The sequence below is a fragment of the Globicephala melas genome, chromosome 18 (genome assembly GCF_963455315.2).
Source record: "Globicephala melas chromosome 18, mGloMel1.2, whole genome shotgun sequence".
NCBI classification, from domain to species: Eukaryota; Metazoa; Chordata; class Mammalia; order Artiodactyla; family Delphinidae; genus Globicephala; species Globicephala melas.
This window is the reverse complement of record NC_083331.1, coordinates 62,462,787-62,486,459: the sequence shown is the minus strand read 5'-3', so window position 1 is coordinate 62,486,459 and position 23,673 is coordinate 62,462,787.

Genomic DNA, 23,673 nt, shown 5'->3' with positions numbered 1-23,673 from the left:
GGATGATTGTCACCTTTCTAGAGATATTAAACATGAGAGGAGAATTTGAGGTAGCAGCAGGCTATAAAGAATATATTTGGGGGGTCAGGAGAGGTGTGAAGTCATATCACTTTGTCAGGAACTCCTTCTGCCTGCCCTCCACTGGAAGCCTTCAGCCAGCTTCTAGTGCACTGACTTTAATATAGAAAGTATTGCTTCTCATCTGAGTTTTAATATTGAAAAATTAAGTTATGATCATTGTTAAGAAGCTAGCTAAAAGGAAGCCACCTTTAGTTCATAAAATTCAATTCACATATCCATCTCCGTAAGGCAGGGCTATAATATCCCATGGGTTTGGGTTCGTGGGCGCCGTGTTAGAATTTACTCCATGCTGAGAGGCTTGTCTTCCTTTGTGAATACATTTCTTTAAAAATCCGTAATAATTCATGACTAATTATTGGACATTCCGAGACCCATTGGAAGGATTTCCTCTTGATTAGCCGTTATAAACTTCTGCCAATAATACACTGCATAAGTTTACAAAAGGGCTTTGGTGTAGAGAACAAATGTATGGACACCAAGGGGGGAAAGCAGGGTGGGGGAGCGGATGGTGGTGGTGGGATGAATTGGGAGGTTGGGATTGACATGTATACACTAATATGTATAAAATAGATAACTAATGAAAACGTGTATTTAAAAAAGAAAGGCTTTGGTTGCCAGAAGTTGCTAAGTTCCAAATATTGTGAAAGATTCTGTCTAGGCTGTGGAGCCAGCGTACCATTTCTGGGAAATTATTGGCAAACTATTGTGGCCACTTAGAGTCGGTCTAGGAGAACACCTAAACTCTTCTTGAAAATTGTGCTTACAATTTGAATAGTTACAAAGGATTATTTATAAGACAGATGTCAGATATCAAGAATTATGAGATATTGAACGAAGTTTAACAAAAAAGGGCATAACCGTTATCTTTGAATTCCCCAGTGTATCCATCAGAGGTAATCACTACCTGGCCTATGCCTTAATCATTACCTTATACTTTGGTTTTCTTTATAGTTTGACTACATATGTTAATTTCCCTAAATGATGTTTGGCTTCATTTTCTAAGTTTTTGGATTGCATATACATGAATTTATGTTTGTTTGCAATTTGCTTATTTTTTTGTTCAAGAATATGTTCTCCCACCAGCACTAAATAAATTGTTCTAGTTGTTTTTCATCCTTTACAACACTTGGGGTGGTGAGTATTAAGTGCTCTTCCTATTACATTATTTTTTCTTTATTTATGTGTAGATGTTTTTATATATCTGAGTACTAATATGCCACAAATACTCCTAGTTTGTGGTTCTTCTTTTTATTATATGATGTCTTGATGAAGAGAAATTCTTTAGTCATCAAATTTCTCATTATTTCTCTTTTGCTGTCTATTTTTGTACCTTGATTAAGAAACCCCTCCCTTCCTTGAATTGATGAATAGATTTTACCGTCTTTCAAAATTTTGCCTTTTACATTTGCTTTAATTTACCTGAAAACAGTATTTGTGGATGGCGTCAGGTAGCGGTCTAATTTCATATTTATTCCACACATGGATACCCAAATGTGCAAGTATCTTTTATCAAATTGTCTCTTTCTTTTCCCAGGTATCTGTAATACCTGCTCTGCCATAGACATGTGTCTTATTTTGGGGATCTTCATGGTCAAATGTGTCCATCTTTGCACTAATACAAAAATGCCATTATTTAAAGGTATCATTTTGTTGCCTTGTGAATCAAATCTTCTCACCTTTCTCTAATTCTTCAGAATGTCTGTTTATAGTTTTCTGTTCTTTGATATACATTATAAAATTAGCTTGTGACATTCATTCTGTTTCCTCCAAAGTTGTGATTTTGATTTGAAATGTCTTGATTGGAAATAACTTTGACTGTATAGATTAATTTGGGGAAAAGTGCCACCTTTATAATATTGTCATCCAATCCATGATTATAGTACATTTTCTAGATTATTTAATTCTCTAATGCCTTATAGTAATGCTTTATAAGTTTCTTTATAAATGCCATACACATCTTTTATTAGATATATTTCTGAGGGCATCATATATTTTGATGCTATTGAGTATGATATATATGTTCATAATTTTTAAATCTGCACCTTGATGAATGTTATGTATAGATGATAACACATATATCTTTTTATTTTTATTTTATTTTATTTTTTTGCGGTAAGCGGGCCTCTCACTGTAGTGGCCTCTCCCGTTGCGGAGCACAGGCTCTGGACGCGCAGGCTCAGCGGCCATGGCTCACGGGCCTAACTGCTCTGCGGCATGTGGGATCTTCCCGGACCGGGGCACGAACCCGTGTCCCCTGCATGGGCAGGCGGACTCTCTACCACTGCGCCACCAGGGAAGCCCCTTGGGCTGCACTTTTGAGCTGGCTCTTCTTGTCCCAGTGCATGCACACGTGTGATGGGGATGGTTGTTTCTGCCTTGGTTTGAGGCTTGTTTGGGGCCTGATGGGTTACAGCTGCACTTCTGAGCTTGTTCCACTTTTCCTCTCGTGTGTGTGCATGCGATGGTGATGGTGCCAGAGAGGAGGGGCTGGGGCAGGAGCTTGGTCCCGGCTGCGTGTGGTGTGCAGTGGCAGTCCTGGCAGGCTGGCCAGAGCACCAGACAGTTTTCAATCTGCTGCCTCTGTGCTGGGGCAGGGAGCTGGGAAGTTCATCCATGCACTATTCAAGAGTGGAGTCTCAGTTTCTCACAGCTCTCTGGTAAGCCCCACTCTGTTTTCAAACCAGCTAATGGGGTTTTTCTTCCTTGTGCTGGACCCCGAGGCTGGCATGCCTAATATGGGACTTGAACCCCTTGCTCTTTAGAGATGATTCCTGAGCCTATAATCCCCCCTCCTCTTCTGGGTCTCCTGCTAGACGTGTGGGTCCTAACTAGATTGCTTCTCCTCCCTTCCTACTATACTGTGTATTGTTCTATCTTTATAGTCTCGGTTGTAGAAGGGCTGTTCTGTTAGTCTTCAGATCATTTGAGTTGTTCTATATGTCGTTGTAGTTTTGCTGTGTTCCACTGGGGGAGATGAGCTCAGAGTCTTCGTACTCTGACGTCTTAATCCTGCCTCCTACGTTCCTTAAACTTTATTTCAACTTTATATGTATTCATTTAAGAATACATATTTGATTCTTTTTTTAATAGTTTTCAGTTATCAAATGACACTTTCCAAATTATTATTTTGTTTACTAGACAAAATAAATATATTTTGTTTGTGATAACTCCAACATCTGGGTGACCTCCAAGTGTTTTTCTACCATGTTTCTCATCTTGCTTGATCATATGGTCTTGTGACCTAGTATTTTGGGTAATTTTTTAATGATGCTGAACATGGTGTAAGAAAAGTTTTAGTGGTAATATGATTCTCTGGATGTTTTCTTGTCCCCTAGAAGGGATATAATTAGAGGCTGAGCCTCAGTCTTACGAGATCTGCTCTATTTCTGGTTCAATTCTATTCCTAGCATGTAGCCTTTCATTAGTTCCAGCTGAAAGCATGAGGCGTTTATTAGGGATTTTTCCTCTATGGAAGGATCAGTTACACTAATTGTTGGCTCCATAGCCCCTTAAGATTGCTGAAAGTTGTGCTTTTAGCAAATCAGCAAACATGTTGAGAATAAAAGTGGGAATGAATGAAGCTGAAGTGGGCTGTTTTTCACTTCCTCCAAGATATTTGTCCATTAAATCTTCATTGCGTTACTGTGTCTTAAATGTCTTTGGACTGATAGTTTTTATATTTTGTCAGGGTTGGTCTATAATAAGAGAACCATTATTACCAGAATGAGAAAGTATCCTTTATGTAAGCTTGAATCTAATATGTGTTCTGAAATTTTAAGGTGCATTGTTATATCTGTGTGTGTTGATCATCTATAAATGTTTCTGTTTACCTCTTCCATAAGACTAATGATTTATTATGTTTGCTTAATCAATAATTACATGTGTCAGAATCTACCAGTACAATTACGAATTTGTCAGTTTCTCTTGTTTTATTAATTTTTACCTTGTATGCTCAGAAGTTATTAGTCTATACTATGTCAGAATCTTTACATTTTTTTTTTTTTTTTTTTTGCGGTACGCGGGCTTCTCACTGTTGTGGCCTCTCCCGTTGCGGAGCACAGGCTCCGGACGCGCAGGCTCAGTGGCCATGGCTCACGGGCCCAGCCGCTCAGCGTCAGCGTCATGTGGGATCTTCCTGGACCGGGGCACAAACCCGCGTCCCCTGCATCGGCAGGCAGACTCTCAACCACTGCGCTACCAGGGAAGCCCGAATCTTTACATTTTTCTGGAGAATTGAAATTTTTCTCATTATTAGTATCCCTCTCTTAGAGTAAATAATATTTTATGTAATCTTATAATTGTTGGAATCAAAGATAGATTTATTTCCAACATAATGTTTTCCTCTTGTTTTCTTTTGGATTTATCAAGTATTTTTTTCTCACTGAATTAATTATATTCCTCAGTTCATGGCACATTATCATTATTACCAGTGGTTGTGTACAAAATCCTCTCTTGTACTATGTACATATTTTTATATATATTCCTTTTTCCTTATTTTTCCTCATAATTTACCTCATATGAATTTTTTTGATTTTACGTGGTTTTACAAAATGTGGATGGTTTCTGTATGCATGTATTTTTTTTAACATATTTATTGGAGTATAATTGCTTTACAATGTTGTGTTAGTTTCTGCTGTATCACAAAGTGAATCAGCTATATGTATACATAGATCCCCATATCCCCTCTCTCTTGCGTCTCCCTCCCACCCTCCCTATCCCACCCCTCTAGGTGGTCACAAAGCACCGAGCTGATCTCCCTGTGCTGTGAGGCTGCTTCCCACTAGCTATCTATTTTACATTTGGTAGTGTATATATGTCCATGCCACTCTCTCACTTCGTCTCAGCTTACCCTTCCCCCTCCCTGTGTCCTCAAGTCCATTCTCTACGTCTGTGTCTTTATTCCTGTCCTGCCCCTAGGTTCTTCAGAACCTTTGTTTTTTTTAGATTCCATATGTATGTGTTAGCATATAGTATTTGTTTTTCTCTTTCTGACTTACTTCACTCTGCATGACAGTCTCTAGGTCCATCCACCTCACTACAAATAACTCAATTTTGTTTCTCTTTATGGCTGAGAAATATTCCATTTTATATATGTGCCACATCTTCTTTATCCATTCACCTGTTGATGGACACTTAGGTTGCTTCCATGTCCTGGCTGTTGTAAATAGAGCTGCAATGAATATTGCAGTACATGACTTTGTGAATTATGGTTTTCTCAGGGTATATGCCCAGTAGTGGGATTGCTGGGTCGTATGGTAGTTCTATTTTTAGTTTTTTAAGGAACCTCCATACTGTCCTCCATAGTGGCTATATCAGTTTACATTTCCACCACCAGTGCAAGAGGGTTCCCTTTTCTCCACACCCTCTCCAGCATTTATTGTTTTTAGATTTTTTTGATGATGGCCATTCTGACTGGTGTCAGGTGATACCTCACTGTAGTTTTGATTTGCATTTCTCTAATGATTAGTGATGTTGAGCATCCTTTCATGTGTTTGTTGGCAGTCTGTATATCTTCTTTGGAGAAATGTCTGTTTAGGTCTTCTGCCCATTTGGGGGTTGTTTGGGTTGTTTGTTGTTTTGATATTGAGCTGCATGAGCTGCTTGTATATTTTGGAGATTAATCCTTTGTCAGTTACTTCATTTGCAAATATTTTCTCCCATTCTGAGGGTTGTCTTTTCATCTTGTTTATGGTTTCCTTTGCTGTTATGCATGTAGTTTTAATTTAGATAAATATTATTGTGTCAGATCTCTCCATCTTCTTTACTTTTTTTTTTCACTTTAAAATTTGTGTTTTTAGTCACTGTGCGTCTTGTCTGCCTTCTAATTGTTGCCTAGAATTTCATGGTGTGCATCCACCACATTTTAACTATCTGTTCTTCCTATTGTCTGCTGCCACAAAAAAAAAAAAAAAAAAAAAAGCAGCAGTGAAGCTTATTCAAATATGAATCCTAGAAATCTGTTTACTCTCAACATCCATTGTCTTGCCTTCTCCATCATAGTCTCTGCCTCAGGAGACTGACATGTAAGAACTACATCAATATATTTCTTTGCCATCTATTTCCTGGTTGGATTCAGTTAACAACAAACACTGGCAGTGCAATGATGATAGATAGCAGAAGGATTCAGGGTATTACTTTGTGTGGTCATCTCAGGTTGACTTTGTCACCTTATTCATGTTTACAGTTTCTCTCAAGGAAGCCATCTCCGTAGGCTTTTCTCCTTGAGGATTCTGCCCTCATCCCATTGGGTCTGGAGGTGGTAAGAGCCCAATATACTGAACTCTCCCTTTAGGTTCCCCTGCATTATACTCATCCCCTTTTAATTGTCTTTTTAGTAACTCCCTTCAAATTATTCTAAAATGCTGGGATCTTGGCTCGTTTTAACCTTTATGGAATTGTAAGAAAATTGACATTCTTTTACTCTTGCTATTATTGATTTTTTAATTGATCAGAATCTAAAACTAATCAGTACCATACGCCTCACAAATGATACAACAACTAAAAAACTTTTTCCTTGTCATGAATCCTCTGGATTTATGTACTGTTTTTTGTCTCATACGTTAATCTATCTTTTTTTTTTTTTTTTTTTTTTTGCGGTACACGGGCCTCTCACTGTTGTGGCCTCTCCTGTTGCAGAGCACAGGCTCTGGACGCACAGGCCCAGCGGCCATGGATCACAGGCCCAGCCACTCTGCGGCATGCGGGATCCTCCTGGACCGGGGCACAAACCCATGTCCCCTGCATCAGCAGGCTGACTCTCAACCACTGCGCCACCAGGGAAGCCCTATCTCTTGTATTTAAAAAAAATCATCAAGTTGTAATTATTAATGTTGTAAAGAGTTATTTTTTTGTTTAGTCTTACATATTTACCATTTTAAAATAGTCATTCCTTTTCATGACTTAAACATTTTATATTGGGTCACTTTCCCTCTTCCTGAAGTATAGCCTTTATAATATTTTTTGCAAACTATCTAATTTGAAGTTGATGGATGTTTTCTTTCAGTACACTGATGATGTTATTTCACTGTATTCTTCCTGTTGCTGTCAGTAAGTTAGCTGTCATTCTAAATACCCTTCCTTTTAAGCAATCTGTGTTTTTCTGTTTGGCTATTTTATGATTTTCTCTTTTTGTCTGTGTTCTCTACTGCCACTGTGGTATGGATTTCTTCTTATTTATCCTGTTTGTAATACATTGGCCTTCTTGAATCTGTATTGGTGCTCTTCAACTTTTGTCAAAATTTCTATCATTACTCTTAAAATTGCTTCTGCACTATTTTCTTTTTCCCTTTATGCAGCTGCAATGGAATATAAGTTGAACTGTCACTTGGTCTGCATCTTTCAAACACTGTTTTTTATAACTACATCTTTGTATTTCTGTGCTGCCCTTTGCATTTATATATATATATATATATATATATATATATATGGGAATTTACTATTTCTGTCTTCAACTATTCTAGTCTATTAATCTCATTCATTGACTTTTTAATGTCTTTTTTTAATTTCTAGAACTATTTGTTTACATTTCAAATATATTTGGTAATTAATTTTTTGCCTTTTGTTCCTTTGTCATTCTATTATATTTTGGCTTTAGACTTTTAAATTATATTATTTCTTTAAATTGTGTAAAGTACAATTACATGGTATTTTATATCTGACAATCCCAACACCTCATGTCTTTTGAAGGACTGCTATTGTTGTCCCTCATGATGTTTTGTTTCCTTGTGTGTTTTTTTTTGACTGAATCTTCCTATTTACTGAAAACTTTTTTGTGTTCAATATTAAGAATTTATATGGAAGTTTTTCCTCCAGTAATGATTTACATTTGTTCCTTCCAGAGGTCTGAGGCATTTCCAATCCATGACCTCTTTAAATCAAACTCTTAACTTGAAGCTTTTTGAACTGGTTGTAAACTGAGGGAAGACACACTTATGGTTATAAATTCCCAGCAGATACCACCTCAAACTCACCACTAAGTTTTTGCTTGGCCAGTTTTCTGAAAATCGTCCATAGTAGACATTTGGGATCCAGGATTATTTCTAATTCACCTTTAAATCAAAGGTGAAGGCCTTTGAGTTCCCAGGGCTATCTGGAAGTTTTCTAGTAGCCTCTCTACCTTGGATGTTGCTTGGGCTTTTCTTTAGGTATCCATTTCTTAAAGCCTATGAAAACTAAAGCTGAATTTCTCTTGGTCAACAAAATCTTTCTCTCCATTTGTGAGACTCAGTGCTCTGCTTAATTCTCTGAGATACAGCTTCTACTTTCTTTTTAACCTCTTTGTGTTCCTCAGTGCTTTTGTCAGTTCATTAATGTGTTTTAAACGATTAGAAAAATATTTTATTCAGCACTTTCAGTTATTTTTCAATGATGGGAGCAGTAAGAGAATCTAATCCACCATTACTCCTAGAAACACAGTTTTAATATTGTAGGGCTTTGGCAGTACTAAAAATACTTCAGTTATTCAAACATTTATGCTATTGGCATGATTAATATTTAATTTGTTTAGAACAATATTTAGAACCTATTACTAAGACACATTTCTTTCTGATTATTCCAGTTGTTCTTTTATCATGGCTATGGGCAACGGATTCTCCTGAAATGTGGTTTCTCAAGGCAATTTTCTATATTTGTCTTCTGTGATTCACTAACAGCTTGTTTGATCTCCATAACAGAAAATACTTCTCTCCATATGCCAAAAGACAACTCATTTAAATAAGCCTGGTTCATGGTTTATCAACTTGATTACATCAGTTCCTTGAAAATATAGGCGTTTATGCTATGGTTTTAGAATAAATTGCCTTCTCTAGTGTCACTTGTATTGTACTAGAAAACAAACATGTAATTTGAAAACCTGTGCCATCATGCTAGTAGAACAAGGAGGGATTTATCCCTCTACTTCATCAAAAAGTCAAACGCATAACAAATCATTGTCAATGATGAAAGTGCTTCTTGTGCATTGTAAGGATCAAAGTAAACTAAATGACTTCCTCAAGGCAAGGCCATTGTCACCAGTTATCAGAGTGAAGCAGAGACATGATGTAGGATGGAGAACACTTTTGTTTTCGCACTTGTAATACCTGTTTAAGTTAGTATTTCCACCATATAATTCATATCAAAGGAGTGTGAATGCCTTTCCAAAATCAAAACACATGGTATATGCTGATAAACTGTTTTTTACAGAAGTTGTATATTCTTGCCTTTCCTAATAACCTTGTAGAACCTGTGACAACTAAAGAAGTTATCCTGTTTGTTTTTTCCCGCAAAGAATAAGAACAATATGAACGAAATATCAAATGTACTACCTAGTTAGAAACAGATATATAATATTATATCTCTTAGTCAGATATTGTTACAGTTTTGAAATTAAAAAGTTCAGAAGTCTCTACCTAAGATTCTCTGATGGTTTTCATTACACATAACTGATAAAGAAACATGAGTCCATTTCTGCAGTGGTTCTTTTCTATGAATATTCTTTTTTTAATGTATATTTTACATTTTATTGAGCATAATTCTTTCCACAAATGGACAAACCAAAACAATCGTTGTGTAATTTACATGTTACACATAGCACAACCACAGTGAGAACAGTTATTCAACTGAAAAACTTTTTACACATTAATATATTCTTTTTAATTGAAGTATAGTTGATTTATAATATTATGTTAGTTTCAGGTACAGCATAGTGTTCCAGTATTTTTGCAGGTTATACTCCATTACAAGTTATATAAGATAATGGCTATAATTCCCTGTGCTACACAGTATTATCCTTGTTGCCTATCTATTTTATATATATTAGTTTGTGTCTGTTAATCCCATACGCTTAACCTGTCCCTCCCCCATCCCCTTTCCCCTTTGGTAACCACAAGTTTGTTTTCTATACCTGTGAGTCTGTTTCTGTTTTGCAAATACATTCATTTGTATTATTTTTTAGATTCTACATACAGGAGAAATCATATAATATTTGTCTTTGACTTACTTCACTAAGCATAATATTCTCTAGATCCATCCATGTTGCTGTCAGTGGCAGTATTTCATTCTTTTTTGTGGCTAATATTCCATTGTGTATATATATATATATATCACATCTTCTCTATCTAATTGTCTGTTGATGGACACTCAGGTTGCTTCCATGTGAATATTCTTATTTTTAAAAACAAACAAACACCCAAGCAAAGTCAAACCAAAAACTTAAAAAATAATTAACCTAGTCAGATTCATTATAGCCTTATGAGTATCCTGTCCTTAAAAAGTGAAATAAGGCCAGGGCGAGGGGTGCAGCCTTGGAGTTGGGTGCATGGAAAGCAAGGGCTGGTGGGCTGTCCATACCATGTGGACCTGTGGGCCCACCTGGCCCCCGCTATCCTCACAGACAGCACCCCTTTCTTCACTTTAAAAAAAAAAGGGAAAGAGGTCACATATTAATCAAATTCTATACCAGCTTCAACTTTTTAATCTTACTACAGTCTAGGAGATAACTGTGAAATAATTAAACACATAGTTTGTTTCAACTAGGATCTAATGCCTCTTACCCCTCCCCCACCCCAACCCTGAACCCATCATGTAAAACTAGCTTTTCTTGAAATCACTGGAATACCTTTTTGGTATGTAGAGAAAAGAACACTAGAAAAATACAGAGCAGGGAGAATAAAATGGCATTTGAAATATCCTTGGTTTTATTTAAAATAATAATGATGATGATAATGATGCTGAAGGAAGGACAAGAAGACATGATTACATTTTATTTGACATGCTAGAAGAGCACTGTTCCTTTTTATTTCCAAGTGGAATTTGTAGATTATGGATAACAAAGGAACATGTAAAAAAATAATACCGGTAATTTATTTCTGAGAAAAGAAGACAGAGTATCAAAAGTGTCCCTGAGTTTTTTCTTCTGATTTGTTTGTAGACCTAATAAAACTATTTCTCACTTTTCTAAATGCAAAGTATAAAGAATATAAGTAAATATAAAGTATGGTTCTTATCCTCAGGCAAGTTATAATCCAGCTGGGAGGAAAAAACTGTGCAATTCTTATTCATGGAGATATCCTTACCTAAATGTGCCCAGGTTGCTTTTTTGGGCCAGCCATGGGGATAAAAGTTTGTTACCGAGGACATTGGAGTACATTGTAGAGGAGGCTTGGATCCTCAGTGATGTCAAATACGAAATGGAGTATCTAAACTGAGGGTGGGCAAACATTTCTTGTAAAGGTTTGCAACCACTCATCTCTGCTATTGCAGTGAAAAGGAGCCACAGACAATATGTACATGAATGGCTAGGACTGTATTCCCATAGAAAGAGCAGTAGTTTACTGATCCCTGCTCTACATCCTCTGCACTGCCTACCACCAGATTTCATTTATCTGTTGAGATAAACCCTTTGGAGTTCAAGCTACCGCCATATTCCTCTGAAATCTGATGTGCTAAGACCAGATTTAAAGAGTAATACCTGAAAACAAATGAACTGAACTACAAGGTAGAGAATATGTTGAGGGGGCCCCACCTGGAACTGTTTCATGAACATGGGATCTAAAGTGCACCCTGAAAAAAGGTCACTTTTGTTATGGGAGAGAAGAAAAGCATTCCAGGAAAAGAAATGACTGGATACAAAAGGAGATGTGAGAAAATACAGCGTGCACATTGAGGACTTCTTTGACTAGAGTGGTGGACTAAAGAAAGAAGGAAACAAACAAAATTGGAATTATATTCTATGGTTTTGCTGTTCAGTGGCATTGAAAGCCAGGCTAAGAAATACATGTTTTCCTTCTCTTTAATTATAATTCATTGTCTTTGTCCCTCCCCTCCCCCCTATTCCTCCTATCCTCTTCCTCTCTCCTAACTCTGTTTCTTGATCAGAGGTCAGCCTTGGCTAAACAATAGGTAGGACGATCTAATGATGTCATCAGCAAAGAGTATATGTGGAAGTTGCGCAATTATTCTCCCTTAATGCTTATTCTAGGGATTCAAAAGGCACTTTTCCACCTATCTTTCACCATATGCAGAATACTGTAAGATAGTGTATTTACTTTCAGGAGATTTCTAGGTGTGAAAAGACAGTGCAGGTCAAAGCAAAAGATGAGATAATTTAGAAAAATCCAAAGCCTCTCTTCCTGTAGTCTCTGTGTACCTCTCCGTCTCATCAACTCCAACTAGGTTAAAATCTCGTTTTACGTGTATTTTTTCACTTCTTTCCAAAATTGTCATAAAGTATAGAAGTTGTTATATACCAAGTACTCAGAATGATACACTTCTTTTCTTTTTTGGGGTAGTTGTGGTTGGGTTTAATTCTTGAGGTAGGGTGTTAATGGCAAAAAATGTATTTAAACTTTATCCTTTAAAAAAAAACAACAACCTGTTAACAGAATCCTTGACCTTTTCCTTCTCTTCTAATTGAAACCCCATCACACCTCTTCTACAGCTTTACAGATTAACACATCTGGGGTTAGGTTTCTAAGTACAAAGGGATACCTATTGGACCAAAGCTGTCTTTGCTTTAAATCTCCTGAATGTGCAGACTTCATTTGACACTTCGGTCTTTTGACAGGAGAGCCTCACCTCCTGAATAATGTTGAGTAGTGCGCTCTAATAAATGTGGGCTTGGTAAATGAATGGCATCATTGTGTGTGCTCTCTACAAGCCTGGGAGATGAGACTGACAATTTATAGGAGAATAATACCATGTCTAGTCCCTTTACAGAAACTAGGTATATGGCTTTTTAGTGGGTATTTCAGGAGGCTGTCATGCTCAAGGATTTTGAGAAATGATGATCAGATAAAGAACTCTAAGAAGTGTTAAATAATGATTTAAACAGGAGTATAGGAGCTAAGGGGGAAAATCTTGAATGATCCACTCTAAAGACTATTAGTTGAAGGAGAAATTAGATTCTAAAGGTAAAATATAAATGATTATATTTTACATGCCGTACAAAAACACCCACTAAATCTACTTAAAAATTCTAGGCGGGGAAGAATGGGGTGGCACAATTATTAGAAAAAGCACAGAGAACAAGTGCAGCAGTTTCATTTAGTGCTAACATCCTATCTGTACTGAGTCATATACCCTTTGCCTTTTGGAGAAAACCATAAATATTGGAAGTGGTGCTAATTCCGGTTTGCAAAAGACCACTATTATTCTCAGAGGAATGGAAAGATAAAAACAAAAGCACAAAAAATCTACAAACTATGTTTCTATGAACATGAAAATCTGATACTCTTATATGGATGACATTAGCATATGTTTATATACAAACACAGTATATTAAGTATTCTCTAAAAGGTATCTACATGTACGAGCAATGCAATGCTATTGTGATTTTAAAAATAGTACGCAGGAATAAGAAATCTCTGACTATGTAATAATTTTGGTCTAATTATATTGCCTTGTATAATATAATTCTGAAATACAATGAAGTTTGGATCCTAAATCGTTATTACTGATATGTTAAAAATTACACCTAATTTAATGATTTTTATTCTCTTAAGTAAAATGACTTGTTTCATTTTAGTAGAATAAGGTGGATTCTTCTATTCTCATCATAAAATAATAGTATTATTTTATTACATGTTATATTTACTATATCAATATATAATTTAATTTAAAATATATTATAAATTAAACTATCAATTTATAACCACATCATTATGATATAAGTGTATATTATGTTTGTTTTAATAATAATAAACAATAATATGTTTAAACAAATGAATATTATCATCTTGACCCAGTTATCTTACCTGATCTTCTTGCTTCCTTGATGTTTTTTATTAAGACCCTTTTATAGTCACTTACATTTTGCCTTCCATACTAGAGTTTATGCTCATTGATGGTACAACCCATGATTTATTGCTTTTGCCACCTTCACATTGTATTAAGAAAATACCTGTTTTAAAACATGATTTTTATGTTTAGGTAGCTTCTTTCATCATAGCTGAAGTATCACAATGGAAAATAGGATTTTTTCTACTCAATAGGCTTCTCTTTTACTACCAGATTTAGTGTTAGGGTGCTAAGTCTTTTTGGCAATGAAATAATCTCTATCTCCTCACTTCCTTTACATTTTCCAGTAATTCTGTTTCCCTTGACCTAATCTTTTATTCTTCATGCCAGTTAATCCATGGCTATTGGAAGGCAATAGAATGACTGGCTTAGAGTTCAGCTTTGCTTAGTGTCAGCTCCTGGCTCTCACTATTATCTCCTATAGCCTTGGAGTGAAGTTTCTTAATCTCTCCTTCTCTTTGACACTTCTTGCAAATCATGTTTACAGATTGTACAGAAAAAAATGTACACATATCTAGGGTTGGTTGAACAATTTAGATTTTCATAACTGATATAAAAACTATAGGGTAGGACAAACCGTGGGTGTTAGCACAGGATCAAAGAAGAGAGTTTTTTTTAACAGGCTCTGGGTTTCACTTTTTTCTCTCTTGTGTTTCTTTGAATTTTGTAATAATGAAAAATTATATAATTCTTTATCCTTTTTAACACTGAAACTTTTTTTTTCTTATGAAACGGCCTTTAGAAACTGTACCGTTCTGTAGAAGTGTAATTTTATAGATGATTTAGGAGGAAAAGATTAAAGGTAGTATCAGAAAACAATTATTATTGCACAATTAATGATATTTACATAGGAGCTCAAACATTTTCCAATAAAACAAAAACGTAAACAAAAACCATAACCCTTTCTGAAGAAGGAAATATTTGGCTGCTTTACATGCATGAGAAAATGTACATTTTTGAGCTATTTATGCATTTGTTTCTCCCAAAATATCCTGGAGGATTTTTGACAGTAAATGCCAGAGTTATTGAAAGTTTTAACTTTTACCTTGCTGTTTTGCTGTTATCCAGATCCTTTAACTACATATTAAGTTTAGAAATAGAGTATTTTTAAAGTTTTTAAAAAGAGTATTTTAAAAGTTAAAAAAATACAACTTTAAACTTCCATTAATTCAAGACATCTATATAAAATTTGTTCAATCTTTCTGAAAGTATTCTAATTCTGTGATTACCCAATTAAAATATGATCTAAGGAATACTACTTTTATTCATTAATCTTATAATGCCAAAAGGTAGCTTTGTATTTTTGTTCTTTGATCAATGTTGCAATGATTCATTTACTCCAGGGATTAATCTAAACGCTATTATTTTAGCAGTACTTATTTACATGATTTTGAGTGATATAAAGTAAGATGTCTTATTTCGTTTTATATTTTGCAGTTACTTTGCCCTTTTAAAAATACAGTTAGACATTAACATGTATATTTACTTCTCTCTCCTCTTTTTGGCAAAACCATTTGTTATGGACTTTTGTTTGCATCCCCTCCCAGAATTCATATGTTGAAGTTGGAATCCCTAAAGTGATGGTGTTAGGAGGTGAGGCCTTTGGGAGGTAATAAGTTTTAGATGTGGTCATGAGGGTAGGGGCGCATGATGGGATTAGTGTCCCTTTCCCCTACCTTGTGAGGACACAGAAGGAAGAAAGTCTTCTGTAAGAAGGAGCGCTCTCATCAGATATCAATTCTGCAGACACCTTGATCTTGGACTTCCCAGCCTCCAGAGCTGTAAGAAATAAATGTCAGTGGTTTAAGTCACACAGTAAATGGTCTTTTGTTTGGCAGCCCAAGCTGACTAAGACAAAATTTTTGTTCTGTTCTTGGGTTTAGATTTTGTAATTATAGTCTGAAGTTAGGGAGCATGATTCCTCCAGCTCCGTTTTTCTTGCTCAGTATTGTTTTGGCTATTCAGGGTATTTTGTGTTTCCATACAAATTTTAAAACTATTTGTTCTAGTTCTGTGGAAAATGCCACTGGTATTTTGATATAGATTGCATTGAACATGTAGATTGCCTTGGGTAGTATGGTCATTTTAACAATATTGATTCTTCCAATCCAAGAACATGGTATATCTTTCCATCTGTCTGTGTCATCTTCAGTTCCTTTCATCAGTGTCTTATAGTTTTCAGAGTACAGGTCTTTTGCCTCCTTAGATAGTCTTGTTCATAGGTATTTTATTCTTTTTGATGAGATGGCATATAGGATTGTTTCCTTAATTTCTCTATCTGATATTGCATTACTAGTGTATAGAAATGCAAACGATTTCTATATATTAATTTTGTATGCTGCTACTTTACCACATTCATTGATTAGCTCTAGTAGTTTTCTGGTAGCATCTTTAGGATTATCTATGTATAGTATCATGTCATCTGCAAATAGTGACAGCTTTACTTCTTCTTTTCGGATATGGATTCCTTTCATTCCTTTTTCTTCTCTGATTGCCGTGGCTAAAACTTCCAAAACTATGTTGAATGATAGTGGTGAGAGTGGGCAGCCTTGTCTTGTTCCTGATCTTAGTGGAAATGGTTTCAGTTTTTCACCATCGAGAACAGTGTTGGCTGTGGGTTTGTCATATATGGCCTTTATTATGTTGAGGTATTTTTCCTCTATGCCTGCTTTCTGGAGAGTTGTTATCATAAATGGATGTTGAATTTTATTGAAAGCTTTTTCTGTATTTATTGAGATGGTCATATGATTTTTATTCTTCAATTTGTTAATGTGGTGTATCACATTGATTGATTTGTGGATACTGAAAAATCCTTGCATCCCTGGGATAAGTCCTACTTAATAATGGTATCATTGGATTTGATTTGCTAATATTTTGTTGAGGATTTTTGCATCTACAGGAGGCCTATCTGAGGAATTGGCATTTTAGGTGGTACTGAATGGTGATAGAATGGGATGATAGATAGCAAAGAGTCCTCTAGAGAGATGAAAACAAGTGAATCAGGAAAGAGAATAGCATATACAGGGATATAAATAAAGCCAGTGTGGTTGAAGTACAGTCAACAAGTTGGGGTGTGATAAAAGGTGATAACAAAAAGGAAAACAAGGGTTAAATTATGTAAAATTTTATAGGCTATGAGAAGGAGTTTAGATTTTTATTACAAGTGCAGAGTATTGTAAGTGGGGACAGGGTTAACAGAACCTAATTTAAACTTTGAAAGATCATTCTGGCTTCTGGGGAAGGGGAATGAGAATAGAAGCAAGAAGACAAATTAGGAGGCTCTAACGGCAGTCCTGGTGAATGATGATGGTGCCTTGGCTCAAGATTCTACCAGGAGCAATACTTAGTTGTCGTCTGGTTCAGGATACAACCTTGGAGCAGTGGTTGATCAGTTGGAATTGGTGTGTAATGAAAGGAAGGAAACCAGGGACAAGTTAATTCTGAGATTTAATGTGTTATGCAGTCAAGTGGAGATTTCGACTAGGCAGCTGGATATAAGAGAATGGAGGTCTTTGGTGAAGCAGGAGCTTGGAAAATAATTATAACTTAAATGATTAGGGAAGGGGGAGCTCTGATGGACTGTTTCTTTCCTGAACATTTGAGAGTTGACGAGACATCTGTTTGGCTTTTAGAAAATCTTTCCAAAATATGTCTCTGCTGACCTGTCTTAGACCTTCATAATGCAACATGGAATGTATTCAATGCACATAACATGTCCAATGAATGCTTACTGATTAAGTAGTTAATTAGTAGTTTATCATACTGATATTCTTTACCTTTCCATGTTGATTGAGGCATCTCTTTGGATAAAGGGCTTACCTGGGCAATTTCTTCTAAAATGAGTATAACAATATGTTTCTTGCAGGGTTGTGAAAAGGACCAGGCACATAGTAGGTATCAGTGTGTAATGACTATTACTGTAGATTGAATACTGGTCAATGTAGATCTAACAGTAAGGCAGTCTGAGAAATTGTTTCTCTGAATTGAAAGAGCCCCAGTTGAAACTGCCTCAGCAAAAGTATCATTTCAGGAAATAATACTCAATAGGCTAGCATTTCCTTTCAGAATGAAGAAAATGGCTTCTGAGTAACTGTGCTTTATTCAATCTTTGACTTGTATCAAATACCTGTATTGTTGGCTCCAAGAAATCCAGCGGTACACGTTTGGTATGTATTTTTATTAGTCACGGTTTTCCAAAGAAACAAAACTGATAAAATATGTGTGTGTGTGTGTGTGTGTGTGTGTGTATATGTGTAAAAAGACTTTGTAATTAACCTCAAGTCCAGATAATCCAAGGAACATAGCATGGATTTTCATGGTTCTAGTGTTTCATAACCCAACAACTTTATTATATTTTATCCATATAAAAGAGGTTAAGTCAGATTTGTCTAGATGATATATAAATAAGGGGCCAAAATAATTTTAAATGAATTAAAAAGAGATAAGGCAATTAAAAAGGGGGAGGTAGAATTGAGAAATACCTGTTGAAGATAATATAACATACCATTATTTAGTAACGTTACTCTAGGCTGTTCCAGGGACTTTGTACATAGCAACTGATTTACAAAGTGTGAAACTTGCAAAAGGTCAGAAAGGCTATGATTGGGGTGATCTACTAGGGAACTATACATTATTTTGGAACACATATTAGGTACAGATTACGTGACAGTTTCTTGGTCATAGATGCAGAGGAGAGATTTAGAGAGATTAAGCAGCTTGTCTGAGGAAAGCCAGCTTAGAAAGAGCAGAGGTGATGATTGGAGGCCATACTCTTTCTGTAGTATCATGTTTTCTTGCTACTTTGGACACTCTACCTTGTTAATCCTTTTTCTCATTTCTTTTCTAATTGGTCAATAGCTCTCTCTTAACAGTTAAATCCTTGAAATAGAGACAAATAAAGGTCCCTGGCATAACATAAATAGCAAATGGCTCTACTGCCAGTAACACAGTAGTTTTAATTCACATCTTTCTGACTCAGGAAACACACAATGCACTTAGATTCTCGCACTCTCTGTTTTTTCTTTCCTTCTAAATACTATAATTTTCATTATTCCCAAAGAAATATTACCATGTTTGTGCTGGATGAGGTTTAAAGGGTTAACTTTGCTGGACTTAGAATATATGTTTTCTGCTTTATTCTGTCTCCTATTGCCACAAAGATGAGAAGGGTATTAACTGAAAGGAGAAAACACCTTGGTGTCCATTGTATGTAGTTTCTACATTCTGGGCTCCCAGAGTGATATTGGGTCTGAACATTTGGGGAACTAAATCCCAATCTTTATACACATAACATACAGTAATTTTATTCTCAAGACTCTTTTATATGTGTATAGTTTTCACAATTCTTCCTCAGCTTTTCAGGTTTACATCTTAAGGCCTGGAGGGTTATATTCTAGAGGCTTGAATACATCTGTTTTCAATAGATATCTTCCATGGTGAGACAGAGGGAGTGTTGGACTATGAAACAAAAGGTCAAATTCTAGTTCATTTCTAACACTTTTTTTTTTGCTTTGTGACACTTCCAGCTCAGCGGTCTATAAACTTTTGTCCCTTAAGCTCTTTAGAGGAAGTAATGTGAATCACACAAAAATTTTGTTACAAACTGGGAAACGATTCAAATTAGGTAGGGCTATGAAGTTGCTGGTTTAGATATTTGTGGTCATTGTTAGTGCATGAAATGCAATCAAGTATTTTGTGACACACTACTCCCAAATGAGTTGGCATTGTATCCTCCCTTGTGGTTTTGGTGTGGGTGAGAGAAGAGAAGGAAGCTCTGCTGATGAGATTCAGAGGGTCTCAGGCTCATGGAGTATGGAGGGCTCTCTACCCTCAGGACCTGGACAATACTAAACTAGGACTGTAGAGCTAAGAGTCAGGGGAGAATTCAACTCATCAACAACTCAACAACAGCACATGACCTATGATTTAGTTATCTTCAGTTATGTTCTAGACACTTTGGAGAGCAATTAGCAAACATTCTTCTGTTTCCTTCATTCCTTCACGCAAGTTTCTAAGTGTGTGCTGTGTTCCAGGTGCTGCTGTGAGCATTGAGATTGTAATGATGAGCAAGGCACACGAGTCCCTGCTTTCATGGAGCTTAATTTTAGTAGGAAAGACTGACAATAAATAAGAAATGAACAGACCAAAACATAAGATTATTTCAGAAAGTGCTGTGCTAGGAAGAAAGCAATACAGGTAATGTAGTAGAGAGTTAAAGAAGGGGAAGGGAACATAATAATAGATTGGGTGCTCAGGAGAGGGCTGAGTGCAAGGCAACATCTGAAATGAGAGCTGAATGATAAGAAGTCAGACATCATAAAGATCAGAGGGAGGCACAATCTAGGTAGAGGAAATATCAGGTGCAGAGGGCCAACTGAAGAGGGAATCCCTTTGGATTATCAAGGAATTCAAAGAAGGCTAGTGTGACTGGAGCACAGTGAGTGGAGAAGAGAGGAATGAGAGTTGACACTGTGGAGGTGGGCAAAGGTTAGACCATACTGCAGTTTGTATGCCGTGGGAGAGAGTTTGGATTTTATTTTAGGTGTAAAGGAAAGGTTTGTACAGGGCAATGGCATGACCTGTTTCATGTTTTAAAGTGACCATTCTTTACTTAGATAGAGTATGGATTGCAGAAGGATGAAGTGTGAAACCATGGACTGAATGGGAGGCTACTACAGTACTCTAGGCAAGAGATGCTGGTGGCTGGAATTAGAGTGGTGGGCATGGAGGGAGAGAGAAGTAGAAGGTTTGGAGATGAGGTTTGAAGGATTGCATAAGATGTGCTAAAGGATTGAGTGTGATTTTTAAGTGAAAAAGGAAAACAATCTAGTAACCAGAGAAGTAGACATACTAATTTTGAGACGCAGACTTAGTTAGGATACTGGATGAACTGTTGAAAAACATCTGAAAATAAAAGTGGCTTAAATAAGATAGACTAGCCCTGGTCCGGGAAGATCCCACATGCTGCGGAGCAACTAAGCCCATGTGCCACAACTACTGAGCCTGCATTCTAGAGCCTGTGAGCCACAACTACTGAGCCCGTGTGCCACAACTACTGAAGCCTGCACACCTACAGCCTGTGCTCCACAACAAGAGAAACCACCACAATGAAAAGCCCGTGCCCCACAACGAAGAGTAGCCCCCACTCGCCACAACTAGAGAAAGCCCATGTGCAGCAATGAAGACCCAATGCATCCAAGAAAAAAAAAATAAGACTATTTCTTTGTAACAGTCTGAATATAAGCAGTTCATGACTGAGGTCCTAGGGAATGATGGGAACCTAGAGTTCTATTATTTTGTTCTTCTGTTATCTTCAACATTGAATTTTCTCCCTATGGTTTATGATAACTGCTTTGGATCCTTTTATCACTTTCCAAGCACTGGAAAGGGAGAATGGGAAGAAAGAGTGTGCATTTTTTTCTTCTTAAGAATACAACTCTAAAGTTACATTTATCACTTCCACCTTTATCCCATTGTCCAAAATTAAGATATATGGTCCCACATACCTGCAAGCAGGGGTCAGGGGTAGGAAAATGTGGGTGGTGACATGACTGAGAACTCTGACCACCTACATCAATATGACATAACTGTTAGTACTAAGAACCAAGAGCATCTGTGTCAACATGATGTAGTTGCTTGTTTCAGCCCAGAAAAGATAAGACTGCAAATTAATAAATAACTTCGCTATATGCTTCAGGAAATTCTTATCAGTCAGTTTGTCTGTTGCTCTCATCTGTTCAAACAGGTTGCTTATCAAACAAAGTTTACTTTGCAACACTTAATTCAAGACCCTTCCCTTACTATCCCCACCAATCCTGAGCTACTATGTCTTGAACTTTGATCCCAATCAGTTCCGTTCTTTGAAAAGCCTGCTTTAAACCAAATGAGGCCAGAATCCAAACCCTATAAATATCTCACTTCTAAAATCCCCCTACTGACACCTTAAAACTTTGTCAAGATGGTGTTCTTTCTCTCTTACTGAAGTGAGTTTAAATAACCTTAGTTTTTACTTTATTAAAACTAGTTATTTTGGAAATTTCAACTGTCATGAAGTTCACTTAGTCCAACTAAGATGCCTCTCAATGCTACAGCATAAGACCCTGGAGCCTCTCCTGGCTAGAATGGGGGGGGGGGGACAAGTCTTTAATTGGATCAGAGCTCCAGTTATTTCACATTGAGCCATAAATGGTAAGTTTATATTTCTCCCTAGGAAAGTATGTCTCCTTTGAGAATTTTTTGGTAACTAATTGGATTGATGAACTCTCATCCTTGATTGGAACTTGCCTTGTGGCTAATAAAACCACTGTGTGTCTTGTCCCTGTCTATTCTTGTCTCTGTGTGTTTTAAATTTACTAGAGTGAACATGTAGGAAGAGGATGGGTTTACATTTGATAAGCTCATCTGTGAAAACAAGTTCAGAAAGTCTTGTGGACATCCTGTAAGCTTTATTCCTTGGGTCATCTTATCTAGACATTATAAGAATTTCCTCAGTCTTATTTTTATATCCCCTAAAATGATTTGGCTTAGTCCCAGCTCCATGGAGTCTGGAGTTTTGTCAGATTCTCAATCAGGGTGATTAGTCAGTTGGTTACATTCTGGAGACATGAAGTTGCACACTCAGCACTCTGACTGATCATGGCAGTGCTCTTGGGATTGTCTTAGTCTAAACCTAAAGATTGTTTCTCCCCTGGGCTATACCCCTTACACGTATTTATACTGTAACTCTACTCCATGTGTCTACCTTACTGAATGGCACAATCTCACAAGCATCATTTAGAATTATTTTTTAAAAATTATTTTTTTAACATTTTTATTGTAGTATAACTGCTTTACAATGGTGTGTTAGTTTCTGCTGTATAACAAAGTGAATCAGCTATATGTACAGATATAGCCCCATATCCCCTCCTTTTTGCATCTCCCTCCCAACCTCCATATCCCACCTCTCTAGGTGGTCACATGGCACTGAGCTGATCTCCCTGTACTATGCGGCTGCTTCCCACTAGGAAGTTATCTGTTTTACATTTGGTAGTGTATATATGTCCATGCCACTCTCTCCCTGCATCCCAGCTTACCCTTCCCCCTCCCTGTGTCCTCAAGTCCATTCTCTATGTCTGCATCTTTATTCCTGTCCTGCCCCTAGGTTCTTCAGAAGCATTTTTTTTTTTTAGATTCCATATATATATGTTAACATATGGTATTTGTTTTTCTCTTTCTGAATTACTTCACTCTGTATGACAGACTCTAGGTCTATCCACCTCACTACAAATAACTCAATTTTGTTTCTTTTTATGGCTGAGTAATGTGCCACTCTTCTTTATCCATTCATCTCTCGATGGACACTTAGTTGTTTCCACGTCTTGGCTATTGTAAATAGTGCTGCAATGAATATTGTGGTACATGAGTCTTTTTGAATTATTGTTTTCTCAAAGTATACGCCCAGTTGTGGGATTGCTGTGTCGTATGGTAGTTCTATTTTTAGTTTTTTAAGGAACGTCCATACTGTTCTCCATAGTGGCTGTATCAATTTACATTCCCACCAACAGTGCAAGAGGGTTCCCTTTCCTCCACTCCCTCTCCAGCATTTATTGTTTGTAGATTTTTTGATGATGGCCATTCTGACCGATGTGAGGTGATACCTCATTGTAGTTTTGATTTGTATTTCTCTAATGATTAGTGATGTTGAACATCCTTTCACGTGTTTGTTGGATATCTGAATATCTTCTTTGGAGAAATGTCTGTTTAGGTCTTCTGCCCATTTTTGGATTGGATTGTTTTGTTTTTCAGATATTGAGCTGCATGAGCTGCTTATAAAGTTTGGAG